Here is a 27846-nt window from a genome sequence, read left to right on the forward strand (position 1 = left end):
ACTGGCTAAATGTCTCTGATGTTTTCTTTTATTACTTGCCAAAACATTCCCCAATCACTCTTTTGCATTTGCTTCATACAATTCAGCATCATCTTCTGTCATCTCTGACCAGCTGCTCTGATTGTGAAACTTCATATAGTTTCTCTAATCACCAGCCTCCCATGACTGTGTTTTAAGTTCTGAAAACAACCTGGGATAAATTTAGAAATCAAGAACAAAGCACATATGAGACTCTAGATTTAACAGCTTGTGCCTTTTAATGGCATCTGTTATCATGTCTTTGAAAAGCTATTTATCACCACAACTCCCTACTGTACTATTTGAAATGGGTGGCTTTTTTATCTTCCTCACCCAAACATTTTATGTAAGCAAGATCACTAGGATGAGAATAGGAATATCCATTTTAAAAAGAACTGATTTCTGTGTGCTTTGGAAAAACTTAATGTGAATCTTGTATCACATATTCAAATAAAATTAAATATAAAAATTTCCACAATATTTCAAAATACCTATCGCCAGTACTACCAGCTTGACATCTAATTGAACATTCCCTCAGTTTCACACAGACATGGAAAACATGTGATATAATCAAACAGACTGGAAGGTAAGAATATAATGGTTGATATTAATGTTTCATTTTATGCCATTGAGCAAGTCCATCATCCTCATGGGCTACGATTACCTCACTTGAGAAATTAAAAGTTTTATTCAAATATACTTAAGTTCACTTTGGGGTCTGAAATGTTAGTATTTTTTAGAAATAAAAATCTTCCATGTTTAGTTCTCAAACAAAATTGTAATGTGAATCACTAAGAAATAGGACAGGTTTGATCTTTCACTCTACTTGTTCTATGCATTCTATTACCAACATAGACTTTTAGTAGAGTGCATATTAAATTAGTGATGCACAATACAAAGTAATTTAGCTTATAGTAAATTTTAATAGTTGTACAATTGGATTTTTTATTCTAGTTAAAGAAAAATAGAAGTGTTTGGACACATTTCAAGAACATAAGTAAGTCTGGTAAGATTTTCTTTAAGATATCTGTTAGGTTTGGGGTGTTTTTATTATCTTCCACTTGCATTAATTCATGATACAAGTTTTTCTCTCTCTTCCTTTCAGCATCTCACCAGTTTCTTTCTATAAGTAGTGTCAAAGTTTGCTCGGCAGCAGCAGATTATAAAACAAACTAATCTCATGAGCAGGAGAAAATCACTGGGCTCAAAATCTTGCCTGTCTGGAGACAGTCAGACTTTCCATCAGGGACCTGCCATCTCTAGCTCCACAAATCTACTTCTACAGGCTCTTTGTCTGAAATGAACAAGGTAACTCCGTGAAACATAATATGCTTAGATGTTCTGTTACTTACTATTTCCCTTTATTATTCAGTTTGCAGAAACTCTGTAGACTATATCCCTTGAAGCCATGAATAAACCCCATCGCTATTCATGGAAAAATAATACATGACATTTTTATTTTACAATTTCCCATCTACAGAAATTTAATACTTAAATTCATGGTAAAATGTGTAGAGTCAGAGTGTAACGATGCCAGTATGTGTCAATTTGCTACTTTAATGTGTTCCGTCATTTTCATCTCTCCTGTTTTCTGAGTGATAGTAATTGATGCTGCAAAAGGACAAACCAATGTATTGTGTTCCTCTCTTCAGGAAGCAAAAGTAGCATCTTCCTGCATTGAAATGAAAGCCAAAAAGGGCATGAGCCAAAGGAGAGAATTAATTTAGTTATATAATTTTAGAAATAAGATGTGAGCTCAGTTTGTTCAAGGTAGGGCCAAGACATCTGTTAGTCATAGTCATATACATGTGCAGGTCAAGATTCACTTTCTAAAGCCTCACTATACCCCAGTAAAAAATGGAAGATCAATATAAACAGCCATAAATTTTAGATAGTTTTATCAGTTTCCAAAGATAAGCATCAATCAGAAGAGTAACATCAGCAAAATGGCTGACCAACAGACCCTTGACCTTGTCCCCCTCACAAAGTCAACCAGAACAATGACTAAACAAATACATATTAATGAAAATAACTGAGAGAGAGGGCCGGAGTGCATAAGAGGAGTAACAGAAACCCTGCTGAGCACAGAAATCCAGGATAGCCACATAAAGAATAGAAAAAAATCCCAGGCTTCCACCATCCCATCCCCCAATTGAGATTAGCTGGGAACCAGGAGGAAATTTTCCCCACAGCATGGAGGTAAGAAAGAAGATCGCAACAACTCTCTTCAACACCTTAGACATTGATAAGGTTTGGCTCTGTGTCTCCACCCAAATCTCATCTTGTAACTCCCATAATACCGACATATTGTGGGAGGGACCCAGTGAGAAATGACTAAATTATGAGGATGTGTCTTTCCCATGCTGTTCTCATGATAGTGAATGGGTCTCACAAGATCTGATGGTTTAAAAAATGGGTGTTGTGCTGCACAAGATCTCTTTGCCTGCTGCCATCCATGTAAGATGTGACTTGCTCCTCCTTGCCTTCTGCCATGGTTGTGAGGCCTCCCCAGCCATGTGGAACTGTAAGTCCAATAAACCTTTTTCTTTTGTAAATTGCCCAGTCTTGGGTATGTCTTTATCAGCAGCATGAAAACAGACAAATACAGTAAACTGGTACCAGTAGAGTGGGGTGCTGCTGAAAAGATACCTGAAAATATGGCAGTGACTTTGGTACTGGGTAACAAGCAGAGATTGGAACAGTTTAGAGGGCTCAGAAGAAGATGGGAAAATGTGGGAAAGTTTAGAACTCCCTAGAGACTTGTTGAATCACTTTGACCAAAATGCTAATAATGATATGGACAATGAAATCCAGGCTGAGGTGGCCTCAGATGGAGATGAGGAAATTGTTGGAAACTGGAGCAGAGGTGACTATTATGTTTTAGCAAAGACACTGGCAGCATTTTGCCCCTGCTCTAGAGATTTGTGGAACTTTGAACTTGAGAGAGATTGTTAGGATATCTGGCAGAAGAAATTTCTAAGCAGCAAAGTATTCAAGAGGTGACTGGGTGCTATTAAAGGTATTCAGTTTTTTAAGGGAAGCAGAGCATAAAAGTTCAGAAAATTTGCAGCCTGACAATGTGATAGAAAATGATAGAAAAGAAAATCTCATATTCTGAGGAGAAATTCAAGCCAGCAGCAGAAATTTTCATAAGTAATGAGGAGCTGAATGTTAATCTCCAAGACAATGGAAAAAAATGTCTCGAGGGCATGTTGGAGATCTTCACATCAGGCCCTCCCTTCACAAGCCTAGAGGCCTAGGAGGCCTAGGAGGAAAAGTGGTTTTGTGGCTGGGCCCAGAGTCCCCATGCTATGTCCAGCCTAGGGACTTGGTGTTCTGTGCCCCAGCTAAAATGGGCCAATGTAGTGCTCGCGCCATGGCTTCAGAAGGTGCAAGCCCCAAACTTTGGCAGCTTTCATGTGGTGTTGAGCCTGCAGGTGCACAAAAGTCCAAAATTGGGTTTGGGAACCTCCATCTAGATTTCAGAGAATGTATGGAAATGCCTGGATGTCCAGGCAGAAGTTTACTGCAGGGGTGGGGCTGTCATGAAGAACATCTACTAGAACAGTGTAGAAGGGAAATGTGGGGTTGGGGCTCCCACACAGAGTCCCTGCTGGGGCACCACCTAGTGGAGCTGTGAGAAGAAGGCCACCGTCCTCCAGATCCCAGAGTGGTAGATTCACTGACAGCTTGAACTGTGCACCTAGAAAAGCTGCAGACATGTAATGCCAGCCCATGAAAGCAGCCAGGAATTCAGCTGTACCCTGCAAAGCCACAGGAGCAGAGCTGTCCAAGACCACAGGAACCCACTACTTCCATTGACATGAACTGGATATGAGACATGGTGTGAAAAGAGATAATTTTGGAGTTTTAAGGTTTGACTGCCCCATTGGATTTTGTACTTGCATGGGGCCTGTAGCCCCTTTCTTTTGGCCAGTTGCTCCCATTTGGAATGGCTGTATTTACCCAAAACCTGTACCCTCATTGTATCTAGGAAGTAACTAAATTGCTTTAGTTTACAGGCTCATAGGCAGGGGGGACTTGCCTTATCTCAGATGAGACTTTGGACTGTAGACTTTTGAGTTAATGCTGAAATGAGTTCAGACTTTGGAGGACTGTTGGGAAGACATGATTGGTTTTGAAGTGTGAAGATATGAGATTTGGGAGGGGTCGGGGTGGAATGATAAGTTTTGGCTCTGTGTCCCCACCTTAATCTCATCTTGTAGCTCCCATAATTCCCACCCATTTTGGGAGGGACTCAGTGGGAGATTATTGAATTATGGGGGCGGGTCTTCCCAGTGCTGTTCTCATGATAGTGAATGGGTCTCACAAGATCTGACGGTTTTAAAAATGGGAGTTGCCCTGCACAAGCTCTTTGCCTGCTGCCATCCATGTAAGATGTGACCTGCTCCTCCTTGCCTTCTGCCATGATTGTGAGGCCTCCCCAGCCATGTGGATTTGTAAGTTCAATAAACCTCTTTCATTTATAAATTGCCTAGTTTCAGATATGTCTTTATTAGCATATTGGTCCATGAAAAAGAACCAATACAGACATGTACAGATCTCACCTCACCACTGGGGTCCCATATAGTTCTTACAGTCACTAAGCCCAGCTAAGGGAGCTACCCAGAATTAAGGTAGCTGTGCTCTTCCAGAGAAGGAGCTTACACTGTTCCCCACACCAGTGGCCAGATGACTGCTGTCCTATATCATCTTGGAATTAGAACTACCAGAGTGTGTCTTACACTGGGGGCAAGCAGTCATTGCTGCCCTTCATTAATAAGACTAAGTTGCCAGTGGGCCACACCGGTCTGGTGGGCTAACATCCCAAAGCCAAGCTGCAAGCAGATGTTATATCCTTCCTTGTGGAACCAAATTGAAGTAGAACCACTCCAACCACTTATCCCCTTGTTCCCTGTGCCTACAGCTGAAGTGGTACTATCTCTCCTAAGAAATATTACCTTAGCTGTCAGAGCAGTTATGTCTCCAAGGTGCCTGTGTTGAAGCAGGGCCCTATATGCCGGAAAATGTTCCTTTGGCTGCCAAGAGCAATCACATGCCCCAGAACCTAAGGAGAAGAGCCACCTGGATCTCAGGAAAATGGTATTTGCACTGTGCATAAATATGTCTATCCAGCTCACAGACATGAGCTGAAGCTCATTGCCCTCTGAAGAAGTGGAACTCTGGCTGAGCTGAGAAGCTAAACATCCCAGAGCTAAGCTGATGTAGTACCCCATGTCCCATAAAAATAGAGCAGTGGCTCAGCTGCCACATTTCATCCTACAGGCGAAACATCTCTAGTACCCTGCTTGCCTGGAGCTGGACTAGCCCCCTTAAGCATGAGCTGCTAAGATACCTCCCTCCCTGTGGAATGGAGCCATCACTGAGCTATTCTCTACCTTGCTGCAGGGTCCAAATGATGGCTGTACTCTGCCATTCTGTGTTTCTTGCTGCTGCTGCAACTGGCCTCACAGACTCTGGGATACCATTTAATTCTACCATCCCAGAGTATACAGTCAATACTACACAGTGCTTCATTCCCTGAGATCCAACTTGCTACTGTACCCTATTAAAATGGATTTTCTGAGCCCTGTTTAGTCAGATTTAACCCCTTGGGTAGAATCACAGCTAGAACCTGACACCCTGGGTCGAAACTGCTAATTGGTGCCTCAGAGTCACAGATTCTGGCTCTGTGGTCAATCTACACCCTACCAAGCCACAGAGAGTGAATCTTCAGCCCAAGACCAAGGTGCCACAATAGGTTTGCAAGCCCCTCAGCCTATGAGTGTGGCCCCACAGCCACTCCAAACACCTGTGCCTGGAACCCAGTGCTACTGCAGCTGCTTACAGGCTATGTCAGACTTGAGAAGGATACCCTCAATTTGAAAAGTGGAAATAGAAGGACACAAAAAACCCTTGACACTGAGGACATTAACAACCTATACTGCCACTGATGCTGCCACAAACTTCCACATCATAGGCCACTGAGGCACCTGAAGTCATTGGTGAGATTGAATGCAGCTGCAAAAGCTGCACAGAGACCACACTACTGCACCTATCCAGAAATGCTTATCATACCCTTCACAAGCAGCATACTAAAACCCAAATGCAAATGAAAGTCTTTCTCTACAAAGAACACTCAAGAAAGTTTTGAAGACATAATTGCTCTACCAGATGCACAGACATTGACAAAGAAACATGAGAAAAATAAAAAATAAAGGAAATGTGGTACCATCAAAGGAATAAAATAACTCCTTAGTAACAGATCCCAATGAAAATAGAATCAATGAACTTTCAGAAAATAAATTAAAATAATTGTCTTAATGCAACTTCATGAGGTTCAATAACAATACAGATGGACAAGTCAATGAAATTCAGGAAAGAAAAACTATGATATGAACACAAATTCAAAAAAACTATAAATTATTTAAAAAATAAATGGAAATCTTGCAGCTGAAGAATTCAATGAATGAAATAGAAAAATGCAGTAGGCAGCTACAATAGCAGACTTGACCAAGCAGAAGAAAGGCTCTCCAAATTTGATGATCAGTAATTTGAAATTACTCGAAGAAAAAAAGTGTAAGAATAAAAAAGAGTGAGGAAAACCTACCGGTCTTATAGGAAACCGTTAAAAGAACAAATGTTCATTTGATGAGAGCTAGACAAAGAGAAGGAATGAACGAGGCATTGCAAATCTGCTTAGTAAAATAATAGCTGAAAATGTCCCAAGTCTAGAGTGAGATATGAGCATCCAGGTACAGAAAGTTTATAAGACCCCATAAAGGTTCTCTCTAAAACATGTTATAGTCAAATGTCAAAAGTAAAAGCCAAAAAAAAATTATAAAAATAGCAAGAGTATCAAGGCACATAAAAGGGAATCTCTATTAGACTAACAGCAGGTTTTCTGCAGAAACGTTGCAAAGGAAGAGAATGCAATGATATATTCAAAGCACTGGGGAGAAAAAAACTTGCCAGCCAAGAGTCCTAGCAAAGCTATTCTTCAGAAATGAGAGAGAAATAAAGTTTTTCCTATAGAAGCAAAACCTGAGGGAATTCATCATTACAATGCTGATCTTACAAAATAATGCTCAAGGGACTTCTGTATCTAGACGTGAAAAGATGATAATCATTATCATGAAAACACACAAAATTATGAAATTCACTAATATAGCAGATTCAAAAAGAAGAAAGAGAAAAGAATTCTAAATTATCACTACAGAAAACCACCAAATTGCAGTGATAAACAGTAAGAGGAAGAAAGAAACACAAAATATAAAAAAATGACCAGAGTACAATGAACAAAATTACAGGACTAAGTCCTTACCTATCAATAATAACCTTGAATTAAATGTATTAAATTCGGCACTTATAATACATAGACTTGAAGAATGGAAAAAAAACCACTCAATTATATGCTGCCTACAAGAAACTCACTTTTCCTGTGAAGTTATATAGACTGAATATGAAGAAATAGAAAATGTACTCCATGCAAATGGAAACCAAAAGCCAACAAGTGAGGCTACATTTATATCCGATAAAACAATCTTTAAGTCAAAATCTGTAAAGAGAGACAAATAAGGTCCTTATATAATGATAAAGGTATTAATTCAGTAAGAGTGTATAACAAGTCTAAATATATATGCATCCAATAACAGAGCACACAGATATATAAAGCAAATATTACCTCTAAAGGGAGAGATAGACTCCAATATAATAATAATTTGGGATGTCAATATTTCACTTTCAGCACTGGACATATCATTCAGACAGATGATCAACAAAAAAAATTAGATTTAAACTACACTTTAGACTAAACGGAGCTAATAGACATTACAGGACATTTCACCCAACAACTGCAAAATATAGAAGCTTCTCATCAGCACATTCACCAGGACAGACCACATGTTAAGCCACAAAACAAGTCTCAACAAATTTAAAAGAATTAAAATAGTATGAAGTATTTTTTCTGACCACAATGGAATAAAACTAGATATTAATAGTAAGAGGAACTTTTGAAATTGCACAAATATGTGCAAATTAAAAAACATGCTACTAAACAATGAATAAATCAATAAAAAATTAAGAAGAAATCAAACAATTTCTTAAAACATGGAATAGAAATGCAACGTGCCAAAACTAGGGATACAACAAAGGGAGAATTAAGGGGAAAGTTAATAGCAATCAATGTCGACATCAAAAATGTATAAAGATTTCAAATAAACAACAATGCATCTCAAGGAATTAGAAAAGTAAGAACAAATTAAATTTTTAAAAAAAGGTAGAAGGAAGGCAAAATAAATTTTTTGAAAAGAGAAACAAAATCAATGAACACTTAGCTACATTAACCAGAAAACAAAAAAAGACCAAAATAAATAAAATCAGAAATAGAAAAGCAGACATTATGTATAATACCACAGAAATACAAATAGTCATTAGAGACTATCATGACTATTACAACTATACACCTACAAATTAGAAAATCCAGTTGAAATGGATAAATGTTTCGACACGTACAACCTAACAAGATTGAACCAAGAAGAAGTAGAAAACTGGACTAAACCAATTACAAGTAACGAGATTGAGTTGTTAACAAAAATCCTTCCATCAAAGAAAAGCCTAGGACCTAGTTGCTTCAGCGCTAAACTTAACCAAACATTTAAAGAATTAATACCAATTCCTCTCAAAATTTTCCAGTAAATTTAAAAGTAGAAAATTCTTATGAATTAATTCTACAAGACCAGTATTACCCTGATAACAAAACCAGAAAAGGACACAACAAAAAGAAGAAAATTTTACTTCAATGTCTCTGATGAACATGGATGCAAATATTTTCAAGAAAACCCTAGCAAAATGAATCTAATAGCACATTTACAAGGTCATTTATCATGGACAGATGGAATTTATCCCAGGGATGCAAGGATGATTCAACATGAAAATCAATAAATAAAACACATCACATCAACAGAATGAAGGAAAAGTATGATCATCTCAGTAGATGCAGAAAAAGCATTTGATAAAATTCAAATTCAATACTCTTTCATAGTAAAAACTGTCAAAAAATTAGATATAGAAGGAATGAACCTCAACATGGAGCCCATATATAACAAACTCACAACCAACATCATACTAAATGGAAAAACCTTGAAAGCTTCTTGTCTAAGATATGGAATAAGACAAGGGTGCCCACTTTTAATCAACATAGTACTGAAAGTCCTAGCTAGCATAATTAGATGAGAGAAATAAGCAATGGCTATCCAAATTGGAAAGTAAAATTCTCCCTCTTTGCAGACAACATAAACTTATATTTAGAAAAACTGAAAGACTTCTCCAAAAACTCTTAGAACTGATAACTGAAGTTTTTAAAGTTGCTGGATACATAATAAACACACCGAAATTAGTAGTGCTTCCTTACACCAACAATAACCTATCAAAAAAGAAATCAAGAAAGCAATCTCACTTATAATAATTTCAACAATAAAATAACATGCCCAGGAATAAATTCAGCTAAAGAGGTACAAGAGCTCTGCTATGAAAACTAAAAAATACAGATGAAAGAAATTTAAAAGGATACAAACAAATTAAAAGAATCCTATGTTCATGGATGGGAAGAACTAATATTATGAAAATGACCATATTACCAGAAGTAGTTTATAGGTTCAATTGAATCCCCAGGAAAATACCAATGACATTCTTCAAAGAAATTATGAAATTTGTATGGAGCCATAAAAGACTCTGACTAGGCAAACAACCCTGAGCAAAAAGAATAAAGCTAGAGTCATCACACTACCGGACTTCAAAATACACTACAAAGTTATAGTAATCAAAACAGCATCTTGGTGGCATAAATCAGACACATACACCAAAGAAAGAGAATAGCAAATAAATAAATAAATCTACATACATACAGCTAATTGATATTTGACAAAAATCCAAGAACATTCATTGGGGAAGGGACATTCTCTCCAAGAAAGTGTGCTGGAAAAACTGGATATACATATATTAAAAAAACAGATTCCTATCTTTCATCATATATAAAATTCAATGTACAAGGAACTCAAACAACCTAACAGCAAACAAATACATAATCCAATTAAAAATGGGCAAATAAGCTGAAAAGATATCTCTCTAAAGATGACATACAAATGACCAACAGGTATATAAAAAAATGTTCAACATCATTAATCATCATGGAACTGCAAATCAAAATCATAATGTGATATTATCTTATGCTATGGTTATTATCAAGAAATAATAAATGCTGGTGAGGATGCAGAGAAAGGAGAACTTTTATACACTGTTGGTAAGAATATGAATGAGTCCAGCCATTACACAAAACAGTGTCCACACTTTTCAAAAGGCTAAACATAGAGTTACCATGTGATCCAGGAATCCCACTACTGGATTCATATAAAAAAATCTGCATGTCAAAGAGATATCTGCACTCTCCTGTTTACTGTAGCATTGTTGACAATAGCCAAGATATAGAATCAACCTGAGTCTCCATTAACAGATTTATCTTTTAAATGTGGTATATATACACAATTGAATACTATTTGGCCAAAACAAAAGAACGAAATTCTGTCATTTGTGGCAACATGGATGAGCTTGGAAGACATTATATGCTAAGTGAAATAAGCAAGGTGCAGAAAGGTAAATACCTCATGTTCCCATTCAAATGTGGAAGCTAAAAAAATTAATATCATAGAGGTAGATTGTAGAATAATAGTTACTAAAAGTGAGGATAGGTGGCAGGGAGAGGGGATAGTCAAAGTTGGTTAACATATACAAAAGTACAGCTACACAGGAGAAATCCATTCTAATGTTCTGTTGTATTATATGGTGATTATAAATAATGACAATGTATTGTGTATTTTAAAATAGCAAGAAGAGAGGATTTTGTTGAATGTTTGCAACATGATGAAACAATAAATATTTGAAGTAATGGATATTCTAATTACTCTGATTTGCTCATTGCATGTTGTATACATATATTGAAATATGCTGTACCCAAGTATGTGCATCAATTATGTGTCAATTAAAATTATTTAAAAAGCAAAATAAATATGTATAAACATCTTAAAAAGTAGTATCAGTAAATTACCTGAATTGTGCCCTCAATTTTTCATCTTTATTTTTTGGTTAAGTATTAAATTTTGTACCTTTTTAAATAAATATTTTGTTTAATTTCATTTAATCAAAAACTTTCTTCTAAATCTTCACTAAACTCGGACACCATCATGTCCTAAGAGAAAAGTATAAAAGTTTTGTTATTAAATTAGCTCATAAATACAGAAATATATATGCAATATCATAAAGGGGGTATCACATACCAGTTTTTTAAAAATTTGTAATTGCTAGGTTTAAGATGATTGTGTAAACTTCAGCTTTCAGCTGTCAGTTTTATATCACCTGCCTTTCCTGTACACATTATTTTCATCTGTTACGGCAATGTGTTAATTATTTTGTACTGTAGCTTGTTACAGTTTAATAATCTTAAGTTGATGAAACAAAACAAGGAGAAATCAGAAATTAGAACTCATATTACTTCCAGGTTTTAAGAAAAATATACATAGACATTTGTAAAACCAAGTATGTGTGCCTAGATACCTTATTTGAAATGATGAAAATTGACACACATATTACAGAATCTCCTAAAATTAGTTCATTAGGTCCTATGGATCTTTGGATAAATTGGAGAGGATCAGAAAAAATAACTAATGGATACTAGGCTTAATACCTGGGTGATGAAACAATAAGTACAACAAACCCCCACGACACAAATTTACCTATGGAACAAACCTCCACGTGTAACCTTGAACTTAAAATAAAAGTTTAAAATGGGATAATTTGAAACATCAAGAAAATGTGTGCATCATGTTAGTGTTACTTGCTATACCTATACTATTCAGTTGTATGATTTTTTGTTGTTGTTGTTTTTGTTTTGTTTTGTTTGTTTTGTTTTTGAGTTGGAGTCTCACTCTGTCACCCAGGCTGGAGTGCAGAGATGCAATCTCGGCTCACTCTGCCTCGGGGGTTCAAGCAATTCTCCTGTCTTAGCCTCCCGAGTAGCTGGGATTACAGGCATACGCCACCACACCTGGCTAATTTGTTGTATTTTTAGTAGAGATGGGTTTCACAATGTTGGCCAGGCTGGTCTTGAACTCCTGACCTCAGGTGATTTGCCAGCCTCGGCCTCCCAAAGTGCTGGGATTACAGGCATGAGCCACCGTGCCTGGCCTGTGTTTGTTCTTAATTTGCTGTTTGGAAAGGTTTGATGTACATTTAAATTCTATTGACACTTGCTATAAATCTTACAATATTTACTTTAAAATATTTAAATGAAATTATATCTCAAGTATCTCAGACAAATATTTTATACCTTAAGTTGTAGGTGGGCTATTGGTATGTCCATATGACTTTTTTCAAATTTCTCCATAAGTTATTTTTGTCTTCCAGCTGCTGTGCTCCTCAGAATTTTTTAAAACATTCATCTTGTTTCAAAGGTAAAATAAGTCTGAAACAAATATTCTTAATTATTTACTCTGATATTTATTTACTTTTTCTAATTATCTGACTAGAGGCCCTTCTTGGATCCAAATATTTGTCTAGAGTCTATTCTATCAGTATTAATGATAAACTCAATCCATTTAGCTTAGCCAATATTAATCTCAAATCAATGAGAATTGTACTATCATTCGAATCCAATGTTTACTACTAAATTGTTAGTTCTAATTCATAAAATGTTTTAGATTTATCTAAGCTAAAAATAATCTAAATAATCTGAAAAAGAAATTTGTGCATAAAATGAGATGTTAATTCAGGGATTTGTTTTTGAGATGTTCATTATGCTGGAGAGGCCACAGACATGTACTTCTATTATATAACCCTTAGTACAGCTGCTTAGCTACCCACATTATTCTCCTTGGGTTCAGCTCTCTGGAGTTTGCCATAATTTATATCCTCACCAACAGTTTTCCCTATAGGGGCTGCTATATAGAGACCTCATTTCTTAATTACAGTGCAAAACTGCAAGCATTAAATTTAGCCACAATCCCAAACGTACCTATATATGTATCTGTATGTGACTATAACTTTAGAACTGAACAGCAGTATACATGTCCTTCCATATGTAAATATTTTTTTCGATAAGTAAAAGCATGTTTGATATCCAGATTATTTTTGACTAAGTAAAACAGAAAATGTGTGAATATCAGACTGGTTGCAAACTAGGTTCCAAATTTAGAAACACAAACTCGATTCTAATAACGATTATTTATTATATCATTTTATTTAGACTCAAAACGAAATACTAGACATTTAAAAGGCTTTTGATAAGAATATCTTTTTAACTTTAAATCTTCTATCGAACATTAATGAATCATCAAACATATTTTATATATCTCTAGTTTTAACTAGAATTTTTAGAAACACAATATTCAAAAAAATTATTAGGCAGCCATCACAACCCATATCTTAAAGGTTTAGGCTGAATCTCATTAGATAAATTAAGTTCCCAATTGCCATAAAGTAGAGATAAATTAGAACTCAAGAATCATTTTATTTTCAACATAATTTAATCTCAAAAGAGTAATGTTAATGAGAAAAACATAATGATTCTTAAGAAGATTCTAATTAACTTACCATGTGAGCTGGAGGGGAATAAACTGAAGTACTGAAATGAAGCAAAATATAAAACATCCAAAAATTTAGAATTAATATTGTGAAAATTGCCATGGTGTAAGCAATTACAAATAATTTTATCAGAAAAAATAGTGGAAAACACTAAGTTATTAGTGAATGTGACTACGGAACATATTTTCAATAATCAGAAATATAATCCAGATTGCTTTTAAAATTCATATTTAACAAATATATTTGATAAAACTAGTTTAAAAGTCAACTATTTCTGAAATGCATATATTTTCCAAAGTGTTTCTTGTCTCTTTATGACCTCAAAGGCAAACACATTTAATATTTAACTATTTCATTTGGTGATTTTCTCCATAGATCCAAATAATATGAATATACTATTATATATTACATAATCAATTTAAACTTCTTACTGTAAGATAATATTATTCTTTGGCTAATTTATACCTTTCAGTTTCCACTCAATATAATTATGCCTAAATTTTTACTTAAAATCATTTAGTATTTCCGTGATGATTTTTCAAATATTCCTCACTGCTGAGCCAAGAAGTCTACTCTGATTACATTTCCTTCCTTTAAAACTTAAAGTTTCTTAAACCTTAAAGAGTTAAAAATTCCTATCCCTCCCCGTTTGATTTGATTTTCTTTGAACTTACAAATAAATCACCACACAAACTCCAGAAATTCTGTAAAATGCCTCATTTTAAAATTTCCCATATTGCCAAATCTTTCATCTCATTTTCAAGCATGCTTCATGTTTCCACTCTCAAGACTACTTGTGACATCTGACTTTCTACTAAAATAGGATCTTTGTGCACTTCAGACCTACGATACAACCATCACGCAGATACTCCATTTTGCTGCAATCTTGGGACTCTTTTTCTCTTCCTTCCCTCCTTCCTTCTTTCTTTTCTTTTCCTTTCTTTTTTCTTTTCTTTTCTTTCTTTTTTTTTGTTTCTTTCTCTCTTCCCTTCTTTCTTTTCTTTCTTTCTTTCTCTCTGCCCTTCTTTCTTTCTTTCTTTTATCTTTCTTTTTCTTCCTTTCTTTCTTTTCCTTCTTTCATCTCTTTCTTTCTGTCTCTTTCTTTCTGTCTCTTTCTTTTGAATCTCTACTGTGTTGTGTGTTCTGTTCCCTGGATGACAGTTCTGCTTCTGTCTTGACTTCTCTTGTTTTGATAGAAACCATTTTCAAAGGGCTTCTGTAAAAAAAGTACATGACAGTCAAATTTTCTATACTTTCGATACTTTGAAACTAAAAATACTTTATTCTACTCTGATATTTATTAGTTTGAATGAATAAATAATTTTAGATTGCAAATACATTTTTCTTCTAAATTTTGAATATATTTTCTAATATTCTTCTTGTTTCTATTGCATTTAAGAAACTGACATTATTCTGATCTACCGTCCTTTGTATTTAGAAAACTTATTTGTTATTTGAAAAACTTTAGTGTTTTAATTGTCTCCTAATCACCCTGTTAATGAGGGAGGACTGTCACTCTGAGTTATGGGAGATGTTTAAAACATAATATCCTACACTGGAGAGATAAGATCAACAGCGTTTTATTAGTTACATGTACCTACAGTTCAGGGAGGTGGACACTGTAGTGGTTTGCACTCAGGAACAGGCTGAACAGTTAGAAGCTGTGGGAGGCAGGATTTGTAGTATCAAGAAGCTGACCTTATCTGTAGGAGCAAAGTGGTGGTTGGGAAACATTTGCAGTGAGACCATTAGAGGCACTCCCAATTTACCAGGTGTCAAGGCAGAGAATAATATTAGTTTTAGGACTTATTTTAGTAACATCTCTTTACTTTCTATGCTGTAAAATTCCATGATAATATATTTTCATAAGTTTATTTCTCGTTTCCTGAACCAAGCATGTAGGTCTTTGAATCCTGGAAATTCATACCTACACTTCTGAGACTTTTTTTTAATTATCATTTTAAGAATTTCCTTTTTTTTTTTTTTTTTTTTTTGCTGAAGTTCTGTTTTATCCAGGTTTTGACTTCTTCAATTACTTTTTCTTTTTTATTTTCTCGTATTGAGCATCATCTTGTCTTCCATTTCTTTTTCTTGAAAGGTAAGATTTGACATTTCTACAAATGATTTTACTATTTCCATAAATATTATTTTTGAATTTTTTGACTTTTTTCTCTGAATCATTTTTAAGCACTGTTTAATAGTTGTCATATCCTCTCCATTTTCTCTGAAGATATTACTAGTATATTTCTTCTCCTATTATTGTCTCCATTTTTTTCTATTTGTTTGCTTTATTTATGTCATTCATTTTTAAATGTTGGCAGCCCATTTAAATTTACAAACAAGGCCCTAAAAATTGAAAGTTCTATGTGGATTGAATTTACTGGAAGGCAGTCAAGTCTCCTATTTGGGTGGTAAATATAAATCTGTCTGCTGTTGTTTAGGATCTACATAGGCAAAAGGGCTGGGTAGTCTCATTTTCGTATAATGCAAACTGGGAATTATTGAACTCTATACTCAGAATAGCACCTTCTCTTTAACTTCCACTTTTCCTAAGGTCCCTAATACACAAAATACACTTCCCTGTTGTATACCTACATTGGGTAGAAGACCTGAGGGACTAATATAGACTCCCCCTCCCTTTTTTTTTTTTTAAACTAACTTTCCATCAAGCCCCCTTTTTTGTGCCAATACTCACGCTGTCACAGTACCTGATGTGTCTGTTTCCATGTCTTTCCAAAGGCTCTCTGGGTCTGTCACTACACCCCTACTTCTTCAGCTGCATCCCAACTTAAAGGCAATTAGTTATGACTTCTTTTTCTTTGCTAAGTTATTTCTCATTTATTCTTCTGACTTATGTATTCTAATACCGTGGGTCACTTTTGCAAATTTATCCTACTTTCATTGCAGATGAATTTTGTGGTTGTATTCCGTGACATCCTTGTTAATTTGTTAAGATTTTTTTTTTCACAGATGAGGTGGGAAGCAATATCTCTTTTCCATGACATTGAGACCAGAAGCTTGGACAGGAATTAAAAAATTTATTTTTCTATTTTTTATGAAGCATCTCTTGTCATTTTGGCATTCTTTCTTGTCGAATCATTGTGAGGTGCGAATAGAAAAATTACTTCAAAATAAAGATATGTTGTTAAAAATTAATATAGACAACTATAATTTTTAAATAAATATCAAAGATGATGGAGGATTTAGGGCCTATTTTTAATTAATTTGAAATATATTTGAGGATAAAAATAACACTAATATAATCCTTTGGTTATATACCAAAGGATTATACCAAATATACACCCAAATATATATATTTGGGTATATATCAAATATAACCCAAAGGATTATATTAGTGTTATTTTTATCCTATATTAATAATTGTCTATATTAATTTTTAACAACATATCTTTACTTTATAAATCATGCTGCTATAAAGACACATGCACACGTATGTTTATTGAGGCACTATTCACAATAGCAAAGACTTGGAACCAACCAAAATGTCCAACAATGATAGACTGGATTAAGAAAACGTGGTACATATACACCATGGAATACTATGCAGCCATAAAAAATGATGAGTTCATGTCCTTTTTAGGGACATGGATGAAGCTGGAAACCATCATTCTCAGCAAACTGTCGCAAGGACAAAAAACCAAACACTGCCTGTTCTCACTCATAGGTGGGAATTGAACAATGAGAACACTTGGACACAGGAAGGGGAACATCACACACTGGGGCCTGTTTTGCGGTGGGGGTAGTGGGGAGGGATAGCGTTAGGAGATATACCTAACGTAAATGATGAGTTAATGGGTGCAGCACACCAACATGGCACATGTATACATATGTAACAAACCTGCACGTTGTGCACATGTATCCTAAAACTTAAAGTATAATAAAAATATATATATAAATTAAAACAAAACAAAAAAACCACTAATATCTTGAAATTACTGTATTTCTTCAGAGCCAAAGTAGGGAAATTATTTTTAAAATCCTAGATCTTTGCAAGAGATTTGAGCTACTAAGACACCAAAGAGATTTAACTATGTAGTGTACTACTAGAAGTTAACTTCATATAAGGAATCAGAGCATGTCTGACCAGATTATGCTTTAAAATGGAATTTAAATGTATGTTGCAAAAGTTTTCATCAGTGGTGCAAAAAAGTAATTGAAATTTAAAGTTATTATATTCATTTCTCTCTTTCCTTTTATAATCATCAGGATTCACAATTTTTTAAGAGAAATAAGATAGTTGATCATGAATATCTACCCATACATTGAAAAAACATGAGAAGCTTTGACTTAGACCTCATCAAAATTTTAACAGCATTCCAATACTTACCATCTTTCACATCTAACTCTTTCACATTAATATAACTTGTTCCAAGAATGTAGACTATACTTTAATCCTTAATACATCATAAGGTACCATTTCCCAATATGTATTCTTCAGAATGCTCACATGGGAGATACACTTACAGTAAATGTTTCTGAGGTCAGTATTTTTAGAACTTTGACTCCAAATGACTTTTTATGATACTTGAAATGCTTATTCACATACTGCAAGTAGTGCTGATCCATGCCCTAACTTAATACTCTTTCTCATCATGTTTTGTCAAACTTATCTAATCCAGAACTGTTGTTTATTATTTATTTCTAATATAACATCCAGACACTATTTATTTCAGCAAAGTTTCACAAATTTAGTTTTCTATTTTTCTATGGTTATTTTTTGTTCTGTTTTTATTTGTTTTTTAAGTCAGAAATTCATAACCTAAATAAGATTTAACAGGAGTTAGCTAATCAAGATATTTGAGGTCTTAAAACTCTGTGAATAGTACATATAAGCCAAAATTATTCTACTTGTATAAATATAAAATGTGAGGAAAGAGTAATAAATACAATTGCTACTTCTTCTTCTTTTTTTTTTTTTTTTTTTTTTGAGACGGAGTCTCACTCTGTCGCCCAGGCTGCAGTGCAGTGGCGCAATCTCGGCTCACTGTAAGCTCCGCCTCCTGGGTTCACGCCATTCTCCTGCCTCAGCCTCCCAAGTAGCTGGGACTACAGGTGCCCGCCACCATGCCTGGCTAATTTTTTTTTTTCTTTTTTTTTTTTTGGGCTAATTCTTTTTCTTTCTTTTTTTTTTTTTTTTTGGTATTTTTAGTAGAGACTGGGTTTCATTGTGTTAGCCAGGATGGTCTCCATCTCCTGACCTCATGATCCGCCCGCCTCGGCCTCCCAAAGTGCTGGGATTACAGGCGTGCGCGCCTGACCTAAAATTGTTACTTCTTTCTTCTTATGCTATATGTTTTCAGAGCTTTAAAAAGACGCATTTAAGTAAGTCAAAAGATAACCTCTCAGGTAAGATAGGAGGTTTTAAAATACAGCAATAGGTGCGAGATGTTGACTTTGTTGCTAAGATCTTTTTTTTTTTTAATCTGTGGTTCTAATTTGTTTCATCCCTTTTGGTTCTCACTTGTTTTAACCGGTACTTCTGAAGCCTGTGATTTGTCTCACTTCAATTAAATTCATAGCATTTATACTCCCTTCTTCATCACTGGTTTTAAGCAAGAGATTCCCATCACCTTACTCTCAGGAGAAGTCTCTAGGCTCAACTTCCAGGGTATTTTTTATGTAAGTAATGGAGTATTAATTCAGGAAAGAACTACATTGCATTATACATTATATTTCAGAAGTATTTAGGTGCCAAATAGGTACTTTCTAAAACTTGAAAAAAGTACGAAAGAACACAATAAGAATGCATTTAGTTACTCTCTATTAAAAACACGATACTCCTCTCCGTGTTCCTGACTGCTTTCTTGTTGCTGACTTGGTTTCCAGGTACTAATTTACATACAGCAAAATCCAGGATACTTAATCCATTCCCCAGCTGAGTGCTTCTTGTACTTCATGATTTGATTTAGCATTCTTGAGTCTGGACTCTATTCTGTAATAATCCTGATATGACGACTCAAGAAGGGTCTGGATTGCTTTTGACAGGCAAAGAAAATTCTACTGTAGTCAAATAAGACCACTTCTGCTGCAGCTCCTATTGACCATTGAAGTCTGACTGTCAGCTTGACTGCAAGTGGAAAACTGGAGCACTTATATTTCACAGACTTTATTTGCACATGTTCCAGGCTTATTATTTTCAGGGCATATTTTGTTGGAGAGCTGAAATCACCTTTTTGAAGAGTTGAGAAGGAAATGAGAATAGAAAAGACTTTTTTTAAAGAGACAGAACATTGTCTTCAATCCTCCTCACTTCATATAAAAGAGCATTTAAATAAATCCCTGCTCTTATAAGCCACATTACCAATAATTTTAGGCAGAAAAAATCAAAGTGGATATTACTGTAGCTTATTCAAACTAATTTATTTAAAATTGGCTAGAGATGTAGCTCCTACAAAGAACCCAGCACTATATATAGCATCAATATTACTAAAAAGAATAAGAAGGATAGGTACTCAGGGATTATGGGTGAAGACAGACATGTAGATACATATGGCAAAAACTGTGATTATTCTAATAATAGAATTATGTTTCAAATGTTGTGGTAGCAAAGGCTAAATGCACATAGAAGTTACGTAGTGAGATAGAACTTGACATATAAACCCCAAATAGAGAATAATCATTAAATTAATGTATTGAGAATGCTGTGTGACAAATTATGACTTTGATTATTAAAGACTCTACCGATATTGCCTTATTTAAGCTTTCCCGAAAGTCTTCAAGATTGGTCTTGTGAAAGGAGAAAAAGTATATAAGAACAGAGAAATGAGAAGGACACAACATGTTTGAGAAAGAGATGAGTTGTTTTGTGTTTATAAAATGAACATTACACACCAGGGCCTGTCAGGGGCTAAGGGCCTAGGGGAGGGATAGCATTAGGAGAAATACCTAATGTAGATGATGGGTTGATGGGTGCAGCAAACCAACATGGCACTTGTATACCTGTGTAAGAAACCTGCACGTTCTGTACATGTATCCCAGAACTTAAAGTATTAAAAAAAAAAAAAAAGTTGTGTTTTGAATTGAGAAGGAACCACTTGGGCCCAGATAGTAAAAGTATTTTAATTTATTGTTGTGTTTTGTTCTATTGTTTTATTTTAAACTGGAAGTAATGCAATGTTATCAAATTGTTATAAGTAAGAGAGTAACATAATTAGATTTATTTTTAATAATTTTAAATCATTACAGAATAATCTAGTTAACCCATGAGATGAGCAAAAGTGAAAGAAAAAAAACCACAGGAGAGTATCAATAATTAAGAAGGATGCAAAGCAAAAGTGGTTCACAAACACTGCTAGTAACAGCCAATTTGGACAGCAGTGGGAATATCTAATTAAATGGGAAATGTATATACCTCCTGGCGCATTAGTTTCTCTTCTAAGTATATACCCTAGACTATATTTGACTTATGTTCGCAAGGAGACATTTGAAAACATCCCTTGCAATGCTATTTGTAGTGGATGAATATTAGAAACAATCAAAATATGCCATTTACTGGGAAACAGAGAAGGAAAATAAGCTGTAAGTTGAAAAGCTGTTGAGAAACTAAAACCTTCCATAGGTAAACAAATGTATATCTCAAACTCATAAGATTGAGTGAAAAATCAGGAAGTGCCAAGCAATATTTTTATTTGTATTAAAAACTACATAAAAAGAAAAAGTGTATAGCAAACTCAAAACAACTTTTGCCCCAGAGAAACAGAAAGGGAATGGAACTTGGCATAATAATGAACACTTTAGTTAAGCTTCATGTGAAAATATGACCCATGTGTAAATTTTTTTTAATTAATGCATTTTTATGTCTTGAAATCTAAAAATAACTAATAATGGGAATGGAAAACCTTGGTGATTATCCTAATAATCTTTTAGTTTTTATATATTAAAGAAACGTTAACCACAATAGAATTATCATGTGAGGAGAGCACATTCTCAACATTTTAGATAATGCAAGACTGAAATGAAATACCAGTAGTAAGGATGACAGTATTAGAAAATTAATGAAATGGAGCTGTCATTAACTGAAATAAGACAAACAGGATAGAAAACAGGTTTGGAGGGGGAGTCTAGAATTTTAGCTTGAGCAATAATGCATTTGACTTGCACAAAGTTATCCAAATTAAGAGAGTTGTAATAAACGTAGGAAACTTGGCCAGGCTCACGCCTGTAATTCCAGCACTTTGGGAGGCCGAGACGGGCGGATCATGAAGTCAGGAGGTCAAGACCAACCTGGCCAACATGGTGAAACCCCGTCAGCACTAAAAATACAAAAATTAGCCGGGCGTAGTGGCGGTCACCTGTAATTCCAGCTACTCGGGAGGCTGAGGCAGAAGAATCGCTTGAACCCGGGAGAAGGAGGTTGCAGTGAGCCGAGATCGCGCCACTGCATTCCAGCCTGGCCAAGGAGCAAGACCGGGGCCGGGCAGTGCGGGGGCGGGGGCGGGGGAAGATATGAAACCTAATATACCAGAAAAAGAGGTGGAGGTGTGTATTTAGTATTCATGAGGATAAATGGATAAAGTGACCTAAGGAGACCACAGATCGAAAACAGAAGTGAGCTCAAGACATAATTCTAAAGTAGCTACTGTTTAGAGGGAAGAGAAAAACAACTACAAATATTTTTGCTTTTTTTTAAAAACAGAATTGACATATTCAGTAGGTAAGCAGACTGCTGAAGAAAATAGTCTACTATGTCGGTTGCTGCAAAAGATCAAATAAAAAGATGAATGAAAAAGTCACTGAATGTGACAAAAGATTGCTGGTGAAAACATAGGCAGAAAAGAGATGACAATGAGTGGGTAAAATCTTGAGAAAATAAATGAAATTATTTATATCATTGTTATAGCATAATTTAGTAAAAATCATTTATATAGCATACATAATTGAATGGGGATGATCTGGCTAAAAGCAATTTTTAACTGTGAATTGAAATTTAGTAAGGTGATTCAGTTTTTGGCAATATAAGAAAAGAGCCTCTTCCGAAATCCCCAAATCCCATCAGAAAATAGTTTTCATTAGTAGTTTGTAATGAACTAACCTGCAAAATCCTCTGAAAACTTTGTAAAGTTTGTCTTTAATCATTAAATGTAAACTAAACAACAAATGAACATATTTGGACGTATTATTAATTATCTTAATGTTTAATTATGATATCCAATTAACTATTTTGGCTGAAAGACATCACTGACAAACATGAGAAGTTAATAGTGCAATATATTTATTTATATAGACTGGTAAATCTTGTAAGGTACATTTTATCTGATTTGCATTTTCTAGAACTGAAAATCACATTTATTGAAGAGTATAGATGCTCTAATATGAACTTTACACCTTTTTAACTCTTCTAAGTTGAATTATGGGAAATACCTATTCAAAGTTAATTAGTTTCATGTCATTTAAGAAGTTAAGTTATATTATTTCTACGTGCTATTTTAAAATCAAACATTTTAAGAGGTGGTAATGAAATTAAATATTAAGGAAACAGTAAGATCTGGAAAAAAACAAACCATTTGAACAAATAGGGAAGGTATATATTACTGATTGCTGGCTTTAACCTGAGGATATTTTCAACTTTTTCTCTTCTGAAAGAAATTCCCTATGACATATACTGATCAAGTTTTCAACAAATCCAAAAGGAATTTCTCTGTCTTCAAATTCTGTAAACTTTCATCATCATATGACACTGCTCCTGTTGCCACTTTGTAAAAAATGTCTTTATTAGTATTGTTTCCGTGTCTTAATTTGTTTCTTATCCCTCTGCCTTTTGCCACTTTAAAAAACATTTTTATTAAATTTGATAAATAATAAAATGAATGTATTTAAGTGTATGATTTAATGTGTGCAGGTGTGTGCGTGTGTGTGTGTGTGTTAATGTGGAATTAAATAATTTGTGCCCAGAGGGTTAGCAGTTGTGGTTTTCAAAATATATGGATAAATACTTACATGAGTCTCCCTACAAGAAGAGAATCTTAAATTCATTATCCTCAGTGTAGGCTGAGATAGCTTTGAAATAATAAAATGTGGTAGAAGTGATAGCATGTTACTTTCCAGAATCATTTATAAAAAGACTGAGCTACACCTTTGGTTTCTTCTGTTTCTTTTTAGAGATTTTTTTTTCTCTAGACAAATTTAATTCCAGATAAATTGTAGATAATTTTATCAGGTTGAGGAAGTTATTTTCTATGTTTGCTGACAGTTTTTTTAATAAGATTAGAAATGAATTTTAAACATTGTCAAATAATTTTATTCATTTTTGAGATGATTCTATGGTTAGTTCTCTGTAGTCTAATATAGGAAAAGATATTGACTGATTTTTCAATGTTTGAATAATGGAATTGCTGGAAGATATTCCATTTAGTAATATGGGTTATCCTTTTTATATGTATTTCTATTTGCTTTGCTAAAATTTTGTTATATAAATGTTGGTCAGTAATTACATTTCTTTGTACTATCTTTTAGGATTTCTGTTTGTTTTATTGTTGTACTGATTTTGATATTGGGGTAACACTAGCCTTGTAGAATTCGTTGGGAAGTATTTTCTCCTTTTCAATTTTCTGGAAGGGATTGTGTGCAACAGATGTTATATCCTCCTTAAGTGCTTGCTAGAATTCACCATTGAGGCCATCTGGTCCTTAAGTTTTATTTATTCTGGGATGTTTTACATTTAATATAATTTGTTATTATATATATACAACTATTCAGGTTACCTATTTCTTTCTTCCTTTATTCTCCTTCTCCTCTTTTTGTTAGCCAAACTAAAATCCTTACTTGGAATTCATGTGACCGTCAATTTCCTTTGTTCTATTCCAGTAGCAATCCAGAGTATTATTTGCCACATCTGCATAATCTCCTCCAATCTCTGCCAGTTTCTTAGTCTTTCCTTGTTTCACAGGACCTTGACACTTCTAAACGGCACTGCTCAGGCGTTTTGTAGAATGCTCCACAGTGTGAGTTTACCTGATGTTTTTTCATGAATAGATTGAGGCTACGGATTTTGGAGAAAAATATCATAAAGGTAAAGTGTCTTTCTCATCACATCATGACATCACATCACGACATCACATCACATCACATCACATCACATCACATTACATCACATCAAATTGTACAGGCATCAAAATGACATTGCTAGTGGTATTAACCCCTGACCACTTGGGTTAAAGTGGTATCTGCCTGTTTCATCTACTGTGAAGTTAAGCATCTTTATTTTTCTATACTTTATTTGTTAGAAGTGACTCATTAAGTCTAGTCACATGCTCAAGAGGATGTGAATTAAAGTCTCCTTCCTGGAAAGAGGAACATCAAGAAATATGTGGATATATATGGCCGGGTACGGTGGCTCATGCCTGTAATCCCAGCAATTTGGGAGGCCGAGGCGGGCGGATCACCTGAGGTCGGGAATTCAAGACCAGCCTGACCAACATGGAGAAACCCCGTCCCAACTAAAAATACAAAATTAGCCAGGCGTGGTGGCGGGCCCCTGTAATCCCAGCTGCTAGGGAGGCTGAGGCAGGAGAATCGCTTGAACCTGGGAGGCAGAGGTTGCAATCAGACAAGATCGCACCATTGCACTCCAGCCTGGGCAACAAGAGTGAAACTCCATCTCAAAAAAAAAAAAAAAAGAAAGAAAGAAAAGAAATATGTGGATATATGTGAACCACCATAGTAATTAACATATAGAAGAAATTCCACCCTGTTTAATAAAGGAATGATAAATATCCCTGCCCCTCTGTGAATCTTAGAATTTATTTCTACCAATCCTTTTGGAGAGTTCTTGCTGGCCTCAAGTCGTTTTTTCACATTCATGTACTGGGCATTTAGCTGAAGACTCAAGGCTGACACCCTGCGGTTCCATGGTCTTTGCATTCTGTGAAGTCCTCTCCCATCCAGTTCTCCGCCCCGTGAACTCCAGCCTCCTTTCCCCCGGCCCTGAAATCTCAGCTCCATTGCAATGCACAGGACTCTTCCTGAGTTTCTTCTCCCTGCACTATGGCCTGTCAATTATCTCCAGGAAATACCCTGGGCAGTAAAGGGGCTTACCTTATTTATTTTCTACATCTCAAGTATCACTATCCTTCATTGCCTGGTGTCTGACATAGTGAAAACCATTATTTCATGTATTTCTTTCTGATTTTTATTTTTTCCCAATCGAGTGGATAATTCTGTCTCTGTTACTACATCTTAGTTAGAAACAAGTCTTTGCCCCACTTTTATTTCTTTCATTGCCTATCTAATTCATAAAATCAGAAAGCCTATATCCTTTACCTACAGTTGACAGATTGTTTAATAGCCAAAGTAGATTTCACTCTTCTTGAATTTATCTCTTTTCTTGATTTTTTAATATCTGAGGAAATATTTATTAAGGTTAACATCTAGGAATCTCAAGTTTAAAAAATCCTAGGGCTGCCCCCTTTTTTAAAAAAAAAATCTCTCTGAGCACCACTTTTTTATATTTAAAAATAATGGATAAAGAAATAACATAGACATCACAGTTATGTTATGAAGATTAAATCTGAAAAGCATTAAATACAACTAGCACAGTGATTAGCACATAGTAGAAGTTAAATGGCCTACTATAATTTCCATCTTTGTGAGCAGCAATATTGTCTGAATTACCATCATCATTCCAAATATCTTTGTTCTTTATTCTAACTACTTTGTGTATTTTGCCTTCCTCCTTTCATTTAAACAGGGTCTTCCCAAATTATCCTTCTATTTGTCTTATCTTTATAATCTTTATTCTTTTGTTGATATTTCATTCCATTGTTTTAATCATGTCTGTGTTGTTGATGATTGCCAACCTCGCTTCCAGCTATTACCTCTTCCCAGACATCCTCTCCCATGACTGTGACTTTATTCTGCCTAACTTCAACTGTCTTTCACAGGTGAAATTTAACACGTTTCTCAACACCAGTGCCCCCACTCACCTCAAGCTGCTTTCTCTTACCATTTGTATACAATTCGCTTATTCTCCATTCTTTTATGTCCTACAGATCAAAACATTAGGATTAACTATGATCATTTCTCTTTTTTTCCTTAAATGTAATTCTTTATATTCATTACCACTACCCTATCCTATTTCACACTTAATTTTTACTTGATTAGAGAATTATAACACTCTTCAAATTAATTTAATAATCTCTATACACCTTATTCTTTTGACCATTTTGAAAACATTTTTTTCTTCCTATATGAGTGTCAAACAATATACCAAACTAAAAATAAATTTAAGTAAGGTGCTTGTATAAACTAAAGTGATGGTCTCAAATTTAGGAGTCAGTGTCATTGAATGATAGGATTATTTTTTAATCCACATAAAGACCTTTGAAAAATAAATGAGTTGGAAAGGTGGCTCACATGATTCATTCTGTATACTTTTCAAAATGTGATGATTGACTTTGTATGCCATCCCGACTGGGCTAAGAAATGCCCAGATAGTCTTTCTAGTTGTGTCTGTGAAGGTGTTTCTGAAAGACATTAGGATTTGAATCAGTACACTAAGTATAGAAGATCATTTTCATCCAAGTGAATTGACATCATCCAATCCAGTGAAGGTCAGAATAGAACAAAAATACAGAGAAAGGACAAATTCACTCTATTTCAGCTGTGACATCCATCTTCTTCTGCCCTCACACACCAGTGCTTCTGGTTCTTAGACTTTGTACTCAGGACTTACACCATTGCCACGCCTTGCCCTAGGTTCTCAGCCCTTCAGCTCAGCCTGAATTATGCTGCCAGGTTTCCTGGTTCTCCAGGTTGAAGACTGCAGACAATGGGACTTCTCAACTTCCATGAATTCATGAGCCAATTTCTATAATAAATCCATACATCTAGATCTACATCTAAATAGATTCTATTGGTTCTGTTTCTCTGGAGAACCCTAATACACAAAATTAAACTTTCTTGCTCATATACTTACTAAAAAAACTTTGTTGTTGTCTTTCCTTTTAAGTGAAATCTAACCTTTTTTTTTTTTTTTTTTTTTTTTTGAGATGGAGTCTCACTCTGCTGCCAGGTTGGAGTGCAGTGGCGCAATCTCGGCTCACTGCAACCTCTGCCTCCCGGATTCAAGTGATTCTCGTGCCTCAGCCTCCCCTAAGATTAGATTTAACCTATTCAACTTAACGTTCAGGTTATTTGCAATATGCCCATCACATTTTCAGCCTGCATATCCCAGTACTT

The 27846-nt window shown here is 35.0% G+C and overlaps 2 long non-coding RNA genes across 2 annotated transcripts; one reads left to right on the plus strand and one right to left on the minus strand.

Moving 5' to 3' along the window:
- The first annotated feature begins 1022 nt into the window (after positions 1–1022).
- Positions 1023–27846, plus strand: LOC134758948 (uncharacterized). The gene is made up of 3 exons (XR_010134757.1): positions 1023–1326; positions 24557–24679; positions 27657–27846. It is a non-coding gene; the product is annotated as an uncharacterized lncRNA (long non-coding RNA).
- LOC129523788 (uncharacterized) lies at positions 12410–26653 on the minus strand. Its single transcript, XR_008667404.2, has 4 exons — positions 26592–26653; positions 24433–24649; positions 13660–14866; positions 12410–12532 (listed from the first exon to the last, which is right to left on the minus strand). It is a non-coding gene; the product is annotated as an uncharacterized lncRNA (long non-coding RNA).

Source organism: Gorilla gorilla, chromosome 6 (assembly GCF_029281585.2).
Source record: "Gorilla gorilla gorilla isolate KB3781 chromosome 6, NHGRI_mGorGor1-v2.1_pri, whole genome shotgun sequence".
NCBI lineage: Eukaryota > Metazoa > Chordata > Mammalia > Primates > Hominidae > Gorilla > Gorilla gorilla.